The sequence below is a fragment of the Nyctereutes procyonoides genome, unplaced genomic scaffold (genome assembly GCF_905146905.1).
Source record: "Nyctereutes procyonoides isolate TBG_1078 unplaced genomic scaffold, NYPRO_anot_genome, whole genome shotgun sequence".
Lineage (NCBI taxonomy): Eukaryota > Metazoa > Chordata > Mammalia > Carnivora > Canidae > Nyctereutes > Nyctereutes procyonoides.
In genome coordinates, this window is record NW_026575040.1 from 27,141,978 (window position 1) to 27,156,334 (window position 14,357).

Consider the following 14,357-nt stretch of genomic DNA (forward strand, 5'->3'; position numbering starts at 1 on the left):
TCGGCGCGCAGCACCCCCCCCCCCGCCCCCCGGAGCTTGGAGCTCCGCAGGGAAAGAGGCTGAGGCGTGCAGAGAAAGGGAGAGAAAAGGCGAGACTTACTTGGGGCCGAAGACTCCGCTCCGGACTCGGCAGGTGGCGGGCCCCGCGGCCCCGGCGGAAGGCGCTGGCGCAGCTCCGAGCCGAGCTCCCCTCGGGCGAGCGCGGAAACTCCCCTGGCCCCCGCGCCGCGCTCCCGGCTGCCGGCTGCTGGCTCCGCGGCCGCCCCGGTCCCGGTGCTGCCTCTGCCCTGGGCTCCCGGGCGGCTGCTCCGCCACAGACCACACCCTGTCACCTCGCCAGCCCTCCACTCCTTCCTCGTTGACACTTCCACCGGTTACTCCTCCGTCTGCGTCCTCCCACCCCCCTCAGCCCACGTGCTCCTGCCGCTCCCTCGGCTCCAAACTTCCCCTGCCCGAGCCCCCCCCGCCCCCGCCCCCGCCCCCGCCCCCGCCCGAGCCTCCGAAAACCCCGGGTCTCCAAGCGGAGGAAGGGTCCTGGGGTGGCGCGCAGCTGACTGACCACGGGGTCATCCGCCGTATCCGCCCCCCACCCCAGCCGCTCACCCGAGTGAGCGGAACCCGTTATTTTGATCTCCTTAATGAGATGGTTTAGGTATCGTGTATCAATCATCTATAAGGGTGTGTGTGTTATCAATATGTCATTTATCGCTTTTAATAGAATCCATTCCTGAGTGTCACTCAGTGATCATCCAGCAGCTAGCTAGCTATTGACCTTTGGGGTTTGGATTATCAGCCCAGCTTTCCTCATATGCAAAGGGAAAAAAAAAAAAACTCAGCAAAATTCCAGAAAACCAGCTTTTGCCCAATCCAGTTTTTTTTTTTTTTGATGCCCGTTTCTATTGACAGCCCATCTCCCCCTTTTTTGCTGTTGTTATAGGATGATTCTGATATTCACTTTTTCCCTGTTCCTGCAGACAAAATTAGAGATCCCTTTCTCAGGGCCCCCCCTCAGCACTCTGTTCATTTCCGCCCATGGTATTATTCTCTCTCCGTGTGACTGCCTTCACTACTGGTCCATAAGTTTCTCCAAGCAGAAGTTTGTCATGCTCTAACTTTATCAGCAGCTTCTAATGTAATCCCCAGGAAATACTATGTATGCTTATATACTCAAAAAAAAAAAAAAAAACTGTTCAAGGAATGAGTGCCCTTTAAATGTGATGCCAACGTTGGTGGTTTTCTATCCTGTTTAAAGGACTGAAACCTTCAATCACATGCTTGTCTGCAACCCAGCTAATAGGTCATGTTGAAAACTAAAACCTTTTTACATTTGGCTGGGTGATTTCTCATACGTTCTTTAATGTAACCCTTAAAACAAGTCCTCCTTGGAGGTGTTACTCACTCTAACTTGCTGAATATCACAGAGTTCAAAGCTCCTAAGCAGCAGAGCTGGGTTCTTCATTTCCCCAGACTAGCACAAGCTGCGTGGGGTTGGCATTCTTATCACACTACCATCCTGCTCCGACTGCCCAATGCCACATGCTAAAGCGACCTACTAGCCCCATGGGAGAGCCTGCTCAACCAGCCTTTTCCAAGTACCATTTTTCCCTTCCTTTGTTCTCTCCTGTGACTCTTGAGCCTCCTAAGTCAGAGCTCTAAAACCAAACAAGCAAAAAACAGCAAAAACAAAAATTTCTCCAAACTCAGACCCCTTATAAGCACTTATTGTCTTAACTCTTACACTTAAAGAGATAAGTTGTTTTATAAATATCTTGCCTCAGCTGTCCTGTGTCTTACACAGGGATTTATTTCTTTGGTTCCTCAATTGAAATAAAGAACAGAGAACATTGTTAGAAACATCATCTAACAGTCAGCCATTAGTCTGAGCACTTTGTACATGTAATTAGCTCATTTAATCCTCAACAACCTTAAAAAGTAGAGACTATTTTATAAATGGGAAACAGACACAGAGGAGGGGCCACCTAGCCAGTAATGAGCTGAACAGGGGTTAGATGTCTGCCCCAGAGGTTGTTCTCTCTCCACCTTCAGTGATTCCTTGTACCTAAGAGATGTTAACAAATACTTCTAAATAATACATATTTATTCCTTTACAGGAAATAGGCAGAACTCTAGGTTATCGAGGACATGTGATTGGCCCTAATACCACCAGAACTGCTTTCTTTGGTGGTATCATAGACTCTGCCTCTGACATATATTTGAAATATGAGAGGAACACAACCCAGGCTCAAGGCTTCAGGTGTGTGTGAGACATCACCAAGACTTCAAGGTTGAATTCCAGGTCTTTCCTCATAGTCAGTGAAAGACATCCCCAGCTAAATTGACTGCTGGCTAAGCGCACCCAGATGAATTTGTGTTCTTTTAGGGATCCTGCTCTGTGTAAGTCATCCCCCCCCCCAGTCCCTGTGGCAGGCTGAATAATGGTTCCCAAAAGACATCCTGGTATTAATCACTGAATCCTGCCAGTATTCTTTATGTGGCAAAAAAATGGACTTTGCTGATGTGATTAATTATGGGTCTTGAGATAGGAAGATTATCCTCATCCTAAATGCAGTTGCCATGTCCCTGTAAGAAGCAGCAGGAAATTTGACACTCAGAAGAGAAGGCTACATGATTACAAAATGATGCAGCCACAAGCCTAGGGATGCCAGCAGAAGCTGGAGGAGGCGAGAGAGGGATTCTCTCCAAGAGCCACTTGAGAGAGCATGGTCCTGCCTATGTGATGATTTTGGTCCAGGAAAAGTGATTTTGGACTTCTCGCCTCCAGAAATGGAGGGAAATAAATATTTGTTTTAAACCACCAAGTTTGTGGCAATTTGTAAAGCAGCCAAAGGAAACTACTACAGTCCTCAAATCTAGAAGATGACTTCCTGTACCTCGGGTTGAAATAGATGTCCCAAAGAGTTGGTCAGCCCCCTCTACTGTGGTTGGCAGAGCCAATCAATTGATAGAGAAAGAAGGGGGCATTTGACCCCCCAGCATAATACTATACAAAAGCCCTATAATTTAGACTTTGTCATTACCTCCAAATAATAAATACATAAAATAACTGGGATACACTTACACAATTTAAAGTAAACTTGAAATTTTATTTTTGTTTCCCTCTATTTGACCATATACCTAAAGTATACAATGGCTTAATATTAAAATACATATGCTATCATTATGTGGTGAATAGCAAAAAATATATCTTGATTGAGTTAGAAGTGTTAATTTGTAAAATGAAAAAAATGTATAAACACTTCATAAACTTTGTAACACATTTTGGAACTATTTTTTTTTGCTTTTTTTAAATTTTTATTTATTTATGATAGTCACACAGAGAGAGAGAGAGAGAGGCAGAGACACAGGCAGAGGGAGAAGCAGGCTCCATGCACCGGGAGCCCGACGTGGGATTCGATCCCGGGTCTCCAGGATTGCACCCTGGGCCAAAGGCAGGCGCCAAACCGCTGCGCCACCCAGGGATCCCCTGGAACTATTCTTACATTTCATTATACTTGAAATTCCAGAACAAAGAAACAAACAAAAAAATGTGGCCTAGACTTTTTTCACCTCTGAGAGGTCCTAGTAACTGAGATGAAGAACTTTGATGAATTTACTAAATTTTTCTTTCCTCTTTTTTTTTTTAACTAGGCCTACCAGAAAATACAGGACACCCAATTAAACTAAAATTACAGATAAATAGCTAGTAATTTTTTAGTATAAGTCCACATGCCATTCAATATTTGGTACCGCAAATCCTCTCTATTTTGTTTTTTTTTTAAGATTTTATTTATTTATTCATGAGAGACACAGAAAGAGAGACAGAGACAGACAGAGGGAGAAGCAGACTCCCTGCAGGAAGCCTGATGTTGGACTCCGTCCCAGGACCCTGGGATCGTGACCTGAGCCGAAGGCAGATGCTCAACCACTGAGCTGCTCAGGTACCCCAATCATCTCTATTTTGAGAGCTGTTGTTAACCATGCATTATTTAGGATTCGGGGGCATGTTTATACTAAAAAGTTATTTATTGTTTATCTAAAATTCAAATTTAACTGGGTGCTCTGTATTTTTATTTGCCCCATCGGACAATCCTAATTTTGACTCTTAAGTCTATTATGCATTTTCCCATTCTTTTCCCTTCCCCAGAACCTCCACCTTTCCCCCTCAGTTTTCATTGGGACTAATTTACATTTACTTAAAGCAAGGCTAAAAATTTAACCCTTCACTGCTGGCCTAGGTTCCAAAGGCTTGCTGCATATAGAAGCAGAAGGAGAATGATGTGAGTCTTCTAAGATTTGGTCATAGGGCATAAATCTGGTCCACCATTAGAGGATTTCCCATTAGGTTACACAGAGTATTAGGCATGCTACTATTTATCATACAAATAGTAGATTGGATTAAGATGAAGACTTGTTTTTCCCTTTTGAACTCCTTCCCCATCACTCACAGGCCTTTGAATTTAGTACAGTAATTCTGGCCAGCAGTAAGTACATATTCCTGGTTCATTTTACATTCTTTCCCTATAATTTCTGGCACCTAGATGTATAGTGGAAGGGGCGGGGGCAGAAAGGATAATTTGTGTGGCCTGTATTAGAAACATGAGCAGTACAAATAAAGCAAGTCAAATAAATCACTAAGTTATTTGAGATTTAGTTTCTTCTTCTGAAGAAATAGAACAAAAATCCTCATTCTACACATTCTGTATCTCGCTTGTATCATATTTATATCTTCTTAAGACATCTAACACTCTCCATTTTGAATTAAAATTATTTGGGGAGACAGAGTCAGATTTGGATACTAGTACTTTTGCTTTCTAGTTGAGTGAACTTGGCAGGTTTTTAATCTCTTTTAAAGATTCTCAAGTGAAAACAGAGGGATAAACTAACAAGAATCACCTCATAAAGTTGTTAAGAAATTACATGAGAAAATATCTACAAAATGTTTCACATAGGGCCTCAATATAGTTTAATCAATCAATAAATGGTAACTATTTTTTTGGCCTTATGTGATATTATCAAGCCATACAATGCTGTATTCCCCAGACATGTCTCCTACAATAATGTGCACATATTAAGTGCTCAAAGCATATTAGCTGAATCAATGGACAAATGGATATAAGGTAATTTATATTAAAGTGCTGTGAAATTGACAAAGTGTTATAGAATTTTAAGAGGTTAGTACTAATAGTAATAATTAATAAGTAATAATAGGTAACACCACGGAGTCTTTGATTCTGGCTCAGCTTTGAGAACTGCTCTGCAAGAAATGTTTGATGCCTAACCTTTTTCATCAAAAAATTCAACAGAGAGAGATACTGTCTACAGAACAGCAACATCTACTGATCAGTGGAAAATGCTTCATTCATTCCACTTTGCTCAATAAAAATTCCCTATCTTCCACCAAAGACTTTTTACTAAATTTCTTTTACTGCACCTATATTAAGTTTTATTTAAATCTGACAGAGACTGTCCCTTTACCCCCACAAAAATGGTTTTTGTTTGTCTCTCCCTCTCAGAGTGGGGTTCGGTGGGTCATAGCCAAGGTGGTAACCCCAGAGTCCTGAGGGATGCAAACTCCAAATTCCCTGAACTGCCTTTTGACTGATGATGGCTCTTGGGTCTCCAGAAATCACTTGTCTCTACACTAGAAATAGAAAGGGAAGGTTAAAGGGTGGAAGGGTAGAAAATGAGCCCCCATTGCTGAGTCAGCCTTCTTGAAAGAGCTTTCCAAAGCTCTCTGCAATGAATTTTACCTACTCTGGGTGCACGAAGAAGCAGGGAAATGCCACTTTTAGCAGGACACATTGCTGCTTGAATGAAATTAGGGTTCTGTTACTCAGGAGAAAGAAGAGAATGGATATTAGGCAAATAATGAGCATTGTTTGCCATTGACCTCTCTACTTTTCCCTTTCATCTTCATCTTTTAAGTCCTGCCTTGTTACCCAATCAGCAACTCCTTGAATGCTTTGTAACCTGAATAATTTCTTTCTGTGTGTGCCTTTTTCACTATTTCACAAATCCACTGCTTTCTCTTTTATTTTATCCACACACTCTTTTTTCAGTTCTTATATTGATTGCTTACTCACCCTAAGGTTCTTTGTACATTTTATTTTTATTCAATTATCAACTTCTCATACTATCCACTATTTTCTTTCTCTGATGTCCAACTCTGCTCTGACTCCACAATCATTGACTTTATGCATTTTTCTACGTTTAATCCAGATGCTTTCAGAGCCTTTGATCTTTTGTAATCTAGAAAACATTAGTTTGTAATATGATGTCTGGTATTTGCTTCAGAATAACTCAGTGTTGGAAGAGGGGGGAATCTGTGGTGTACGAATGAAACAAGATTAGCCATCTGTAGGGGATCCCTGGGTAGCTCAGTGGTTGAGTGCTTGCCTTCGGCCCAGGGCGTGATCCTGTAGTCCCAGGATCGAGTCCCACGTTGGACTCCTGCAAGGTGCCTGCTTCTCCCTCTGCCTGTGCCTCTGCCTCTCTTTCTCTCTCTTTCTGTGTGTCTCTTCTAATAAATAAATAAAATCTTAAAAAGAAAAAGATTAGCCGTCTGTTAAGATTATTGAAACTGGGTGATGAATATGTGGGGATACATTATATCATTACTTCTAATCTTGTGGATGTTTTACAAAGTATATAATAAAAGTTAAAGAAAGAAATGATTGCTTGAATCTCGATTTTGCAGACTCTCAAAGTATAAAGTCATCCCCAAAATTTCTTCAGAAAATTTTGGGAGGCTTACATTGTGTTGGCCACTTCCACTTTTGGGATTTTTTTCTCACATTGGTGGCGCTCTGCTATCCACATCTTCTCATATATAACTGTCTTTTCAGCAAATTACAAACACACATGCATATTCCTTTCACACAAAGTAATTTGAATAAGGTAGCCCTTATGAAGTGCTATTGGCCCTATGCAGGGTTTCTATCACATATCGCATAGCTATGTAAAATAATACCTTTCTCTTCTTTCCTTTGAGCTATGTGTGGCTTTTTAACTTAGTTTCCTTGAGATATAAACAGAAGTTTTGTGCAATTCCCTGCTCCTCTACCCTTGTTTTTTCCCCTGCTAATTGAAATACAGACCTAAATTTCAGAGCCTGGCCAGCCATCATGGACCGTGAGGCAAAGCTGTTAGATGGCAAAGTGACAGGGTAGAAAGAGCCTGAGTCCCAGAAAACCGGAGGCTACCATGTCAGGCCTGGACTGTCTTCCTTTGGTTTTGTTTATGAAGGCAAGGGGAGTAAACATCTATCTTATTTAAGCCACTCTTGTGTTATATGTGTTTTTTCTATTACATGCTGCCAAACCTAATCCTATTATTCCAAGGAATTTTCTTTTTTTTTCTAAACAAGTGCATTTCTGAGCCTAAGAGAAATTCTACTGCCAGATATTAATTACTCTTTTCCCCCACCTTATTACACCTAATTCCTATATCCATTCCCAGGTCCAGTGATAGACCCTTTCTTCTCTCCTTGACTTGTTATTGTCTAAATACAAATGCATTGCAATGGTCATCTCTAAGTGGTTTAAATATTAATTTAAAAGAAGAATATGTTGACTCTTTCAGTTGTCTATTGTTGCTAGCAATTCACTTCAAAACTTAGTAGCTGAAAATAGCAATGTGTCATTTTTTCTCACAAGTATGTGGGTTTACTGGGATCAGTTGGATAGGTTCTTCTGTTCCACACAATATAGCTGAGGTTCCTCAGGGAGGTATATTCAGCTGGAAGATCTGTTGTGGCTGAAACGTTGACCATGGCTTCTTACCTCTAGGGCTTCCCTCCATCTGGCCTTGCATTGTTTTGTTGTCTAGCCTAAGCATCTTCACAGCATGATGGCTGACATCCAAAAAGAGAGATTCTGAGGGGACAAGCCCTAAAGTGCAAGTACTTATTAAACTTCTCCTTGCATAATGCTTGCTAATTTCCAATTAATTTCAAACCTGCAGATGAGGAAACTGAGTACAGGGAGTTTTAATGATTTATCCAGAGTCATGGATTTGGTCAGTGGCAAAGTCAGGTTTTAAAACTGGTTATGCGGGATCCCTGGGTGACGCAGCGGTTTGGCGCCTGCCGTTGGCCCAGGGCGCGATCCTGGAGACCAGGGATCAAGTCCCACATCGGGCTCCCGGTGCATGGAGCCTGCTTCTCCCTCTGCCTATGTCTCTGCCTCTCTCTCTCTCTCTGTGTGTGTGTGTAACTATCATAAATAAATTAAAAAAAAATAAAACTGGTTATGCTGACTCCACACCATAAGATGCAATTATGGCTGGGACCGCAGAGTTTGGAACATGATTATTGTCTATTTTACATATGTAAGCTTTGGCTCTCCAATTATTTCCAATTAGAAAATCTAAAGGCAGCATATTATGCAGCTTTTCAGGGTAAAATCATGAGTGTGTGTTGAAATTTATAAAACATCGCACAAATGCTAAAACGTGAGAACTGCTTTATCTTAGCGTATCCTCCATAGTGCTGGCTGAGAGTTGCTGTGTTACACACTGTAGTTTCACACAGTGTGACTAAATGCTGTGTCCTCTGGAGCAAGGCTGGTGCATGGCTAACTTCTGGAGGGATGGGGGGCATGGGAGAAGGGCTATGTCTTTCTCATGTCAGTTGAATTTCCAGGCATCACTCTGCTTCCCTCAGAGTTCAGACTCACTCTTGCAACAAATGCAGAAAATATACAGAAACCCTTAGATGACCGGTTGAGTTTGCATGAAATCATCACCGTGTGTCATCACTAGCAAAGAAGTCTGAAGGGAACACATGGGGCACCTTTAGCATTTTTAATGATGTCCACTTCAATTTATATGCCAAGGATGCAATGAATTCAAGTCAGTTGTTATAGGAAATGCTTGGAGTCCAAAATGCACTGCAGTATAATTTATTTTGCAGGAATATCACAAAATGCTTCACAGGTAATTATGTTTGATGTAGAAAAACACAAATTCTGAATGTGAAAATTTGTTATGCAGGTTGCACTTAGAAAAGAGGTAGGTAAGGTTAAGGCAGATTGCAAAGACTAGGGAAATAAAATTTTCAAATAATAGGATTCTGAGAGTCTTGTTTAATTAAAGGAGTGATGGGGTAAGTTTTAAAAGGGCTTAAAAGTGAGAAGGGATTCCTGTAGGGAATCAGGTTCCTCGTGTCCTTTGGTGTAAAACCTACTAACTATACTTAATTAAAGTAAGGGTAATTACATTAACATATTTAATATCTTTTGTTTCTTGTGTACCACTTTGATCGTCTGTGCAAAGTGACATGCCCTCCCCTGCCATCTCCCACTCTCTTTCATGCTTGCCCTACTCCAGCCACATTGGTGTCCTTGTTGTTCTTCACACACACCAGGCCCACTCCTGTTTCCTATGCCTGTAACATCTTTCCTTCAGCTGTATGCACAGCTAACTTTTTTTACCTCTTTCAAATCTTTGCTTAAATTTCACCTTCTCTATAAGGCCCTATTTAAAAGTGCACCCACTCCCAATCTCAGTATTTCCCTATATCCTTCATCTGCTCTGCTCTTTTTTAGACCAAAATCACCTTCTAATAGCATAGTTTACTGTCCACTTTATTGTTTAGCCCCATTTCTGCCTTGTCTGCCTAGAAAGCCCTACAATGGCTTGAAAGCTTTTCAAGTCTATTAAATGCTTATCTCAAGATTAAAAAAAAAATTGGGGGGGTTACAAAATGGTGGTTTTATTAAAGCATGGGGACAGGACCCGTGGGCAGAAAGAGCTGCACCTGGGTTGTGAGGGGTGGCTGATTATATACTTGGGAGTTGGGGGAGATCAGAAAAAAGAAGGTTTTCAAAAGAACTTTCCTATGCTAAAGAGGACCTACAAGATACTGGAGGCCTTGCCATAATCAGGACCTACAAGATACTGGAGGCCTTGCCATAATCAAGTTAAGGTTGTTTTTCTCTCTAGAAAGACATTCACATTAAGACAGTTGGGAGCTCCCTGGAGGAATGTTACGTATATCCCACCCAAGAGAGGTAAGGTTGGGGATATCATCTCATGCTTTGTCCTCAGCTAGCCTTCTGCCCCCTCATCAGTATGACCTCCACACAGATGTCCACTCGCTGTGGTGAGCAGCACTAACAGAACATGATTCAGTAGAATTTTTAAGGTATTTTTGGTTCAAAGCTCTTCTGGTTATGTTTCTTCTCTTTAGGGCCACATGGGCCTCTCTATTCTATAGATTCTGCTGCTTTAATAACTTCTCTTGGCTTCTTCTCTTGCTGCTTCTATGCTTTCTGCTCTTTTGCCACAAGTTGATAATTGATGCCCATGCCAATGAAGAGATAGATGCCTGCAATAATTAGGATCACCCCACATGCCCAGTAGGCATATTTGTAGTCTCTATAGATGTTATTCAGACGACCTAAAAGTGGTGGCCCCAGGAGGACAGGACAGCATTCCACAATGGTCACCAATCCCAAGGCGCTGGAAACCTCTGGGATCCAATGAGGTCCATCAGTGTTTCAAATAACACCAAACTGAGACATCCAAATGCAAATCCAAGGAGGCCCACATAGACGCAGAACCCAATGTAGCTGGAGGATAAAGGTGCTAGTAGATGACATACTCCACTTGCAACAATAGAAGCTGCAAAAAAAATACTGAACTCGAAGTCTTATCCACTTGGTGTTGGCTACAAGTCCCATAGAAGGTCTGGCTATAATATTGAGAAAAGACAGAATAGAAAGAAGGAAGGCAGACTTCTCACTAGAGTAATGTTGACTCTTGGCATAACTATTAAGAAAGACTAAAGGAGTAGCCAGCCCAAAAACCATGATCACATTCCCAGAGAGGTATTGTAGAAAGCCTCTGTGGGTAAACAGGGATGAGTCCAACTGTTTCTCAACTGTTTGAAAAACCGATGGTTTCTCTTCTTTAGGGTTTCTGCCATTAAAGTCTGTATTTGCATCACCTGCTCCCTTTTTCTCATCAGATTTTCCAGCTTCCTGAAGGGATTCTTTAGACCTATCTTTCCCTGCACTGGTTGGTGGCAGCCCTATTGATCTCATCAGGGCTCCAGCTACACAGCAGTTTAGTAGGAGGCCCCCAAGAATTAGGAAGCCTCCTCTCCAGCCAAAGATATCAAAGAGAGCCTGATTGAGGGGAGCCAGAGTAGAGAGGAACACAGGGCTGCCTGCCATGGCCAGTCCATTAGCCAGCGGTCACCTCTTGTAGAAATACTTACCAATAATGGTCAGAGCTGGATTCAAGTGGGAGGCAATGTACTAGGCTCTTGAGATAAGTTGAAGGCAAGCCCAAGACGTCCAATGAATCCAATGAATCCAATATACAAGTAAAGTTAAAGGTAACACAGAAGATGCTCAGCTTTACTGAATAAACAGTAAAGCTCTCAATTGTGCAATGTCTATTCTTAAATAAGCCTTTTGTGACACCTTAATGTTTAGACTTCACGTTGCCATGTGGTTATAACAGAGCATCATGCTTAATGTCATGAGAAATGAAGAGCGAGTTGTATGAAAAAAAAGAAATTGAAGAAAGGATCTGAACCAAAAGAAAGAGAATGTTGTTCTGAGATAATATAGTTAGGGAACAGATGCCCTAATGCCACAGTTCTAGTTCAGGATCTCCAAATAATAGTCCTAAAAATTGAGCTGGAAGAGGCATAGGGCTAAGAATAACCAGTATGGTAGAGACATTTTGATTTATCTCACTTTCAAATTAATCCCTGTTTGAAAATTCTGACACAAAATCATTCCTCAAGAAGATTCTTGCAAATATGGAATTACTAATTACTTTATATTTTTAAGGTTTAGTTAGCAATGAGTTTGCCAACTCCAAAACAAGAATTTTTCTAAAAGGTCCCATCTCATGTTCAAAAACTTCAGGTGGTTAGTACAAACTGGAATGCTAAAGTAAAAGTGATTCCTGGGCTATATTCAGCATTAAAATAAATGGCCATCAATATTGATGGCCACTGTCTGCCATGGGCTTGGAAGGTGGGAGTGTGACATTAATGCCTATATTTACCACCCTGGGCCTAAAAGATCTCTAAGTTATATCATGCTCTGTGAAAGACAATGTATTAAACATTAGCAAAAATTCTGACAGGAAATTTCAAGTGAATATATTAAGGATTATAACTAGCTGGAAGGCAAGCAGTGGAAATAAAGCATCACTGAAGATAAAATTTAAGTTAGAACTGCCATGTTAATATATATTACTTAATAAATGAGGCTTCTTATTAAAATACATCTGAAAATTTTTCAGAAGACTTAAGGGATGCATGTGTGTGTGTGTGTGTGTGAGCATCTGCATCTGTGTGTTCCTTTTTTTTTTTACTTGTTTATTATCTGTGTCCCCAAGTAGGCTGTATGTTTCATAATGGTAGGAACCATATATAATTTGTTCATGAGTCCCTCAAACATAATAGGAACTTATTTTTTTTAAGATTTTATTTATTTATTCATGAGACACACACACACACACAGAGAGAGAGAGAGAGAGAGAGAGAGAGAGAGAGAGGCAGAGACATAGGCAGAGGGAGAAGCAGGCTCCATGTAGGGAGCCCAACGTGGGACTCGATCCCAGGTCTCCAGGATCACGCCCAGGGCTGAAGGCGGCGCTAAACCGCTGAGCCACCTGGGCTGCCCAATAGGAAATTATTAAATACATTTTAAATGCATAAGTTCAAATATGGTTGGTACTTGTGCAACATGACCCTAAGGACGTCATAACATTTTGTTGGGAAAATAGTGGCAAGAAAATCATCACTTTGATTCATTTTTTTGTTCCTCCTAAGAATTCTAGCATAATTGCAATTATAACAAATATTTTTATTAACAAACCATAAATCTGTTATCATAATAGTTACATTTTTCAGATTTTTACTGAGATATATCAGCCATACATTATGCTGTGCCGTATTCCAACTATGTACAGCATCATTTGGGTCTTCAGTTTAAATATATCTATTTTAAATGCATAATTCTAAGTAATCACTTTCAGAAAGTAAGAAGTTAATCTAAACATTTGTTAACCCTATGGACAACTCCGAGTACAACTAAAAAATAGAATTTCTACTTGACAAATGTAGGGGGTAAAAACAAATAAAACAAAGTCTGCAAAGAAAACTACAAAAATACAAGGTACCTAGTAAGCCAAAAAAAAAAAATAGAGAAGGCATAAAATAATAGAACTAAGATTAAATATATTTATTATGACACTTACCTGTGAGTTAAACTTGGCTCTCAATAGCAGATGCAAAAAAAAAAAAAAGAGATGGAAGCAAAAGTCACAATAATAATATCAGTAGAACTGAAGGAGAAAAAAAAGCATTGAATGGGAGAGTAGGTAATTCACTTGATAAAATTCATTGTGAAGGGATAACAACAATAAATCTCCATGCACATAAAATACAGCAAGAAAAATATTATAAATAATTTGACATCAAAAACCACTATAGTGAGGTGCTTCAGCTAAGTACTTTGACAAATTAAGACACAAAGTAAATAAGCACAAATGCTTGTTAACAATATAAATTTATACTCACAAATAGAAAATATATATGTTGTCAAACGTGGGAAATGTTTATAATACTTAATCATATTCAAAGCCATGAGAAAACCCTCAATTTAAATAAAAATGGAAACTAGATGGGCCAGTTTACATCTTTTTACCAAATATCCACAAAACTAAACATTAAGATTCCGTTGAATAGCAATTTAGTTAAAGAGGGAATAAAAATGCAATTAAAATGTCTTTAGAAAATAATTAAAAAGAGAATCCTATATATCAAAATTTATAGGATAGTCCAAAATACATATTCAAAAGTAAACTTATATCCCTATGGGTTATCATTTAAGAAAGATAAATGAATGAGATATCATCTTATTTGAGAAGCTAGAAAGTTTTAAAGAAGGCAGCCGTAAAGAAGGCAAGAAAAGAAAAACTAATGGATTCACAAATAGAAAAAATATAAAGTGAAGAGATAAATATGTAGAGTTTTTTAATGGACATATCTAGAAAATATAGTTATTAAAAAGAAGGAATGTAAGCAGATATCAACAAAGGGCTGGATATGTAGAGGCTTTTTAAACTTGAAAGCAATATATAAAATTACAACTGGAGATCTATTGGATTGCTTGATCATTTTAAAAAATGGGAATGGCAAAAGCTTAAGCATATTAGAAGGTAAAGTGGGAAAATTCTTTGTACCTGATATGCCAGAAAAAAGATGGTATCCTTAACTTCAAAGAAAGCATGACAAATTATTAAGAAAGTGGTAGTACTTCACTAGAAAAACACCAAACAATGTATAAAAACATATCTAACCTCATTAGAAACAAAGAAATGGAAATTAA

The 14,357-nt window shown here is 39.9% G+C and overlaps 1 pseudogene; it reads right to left on the reverse strand.

Moving 5' to 3' along the window:
• Window positions 1-10,262: 10,262 nt before the first annotated feature.
• On the reverse strand, window positions 10,263-11,323 carry LOC129506270 (monocarboxylate transporter 1-like; annotated as a pseudogene).
• Between the last annotated feature and the right edge of the window lie 3,034 nt (window positions 11,324-14,357).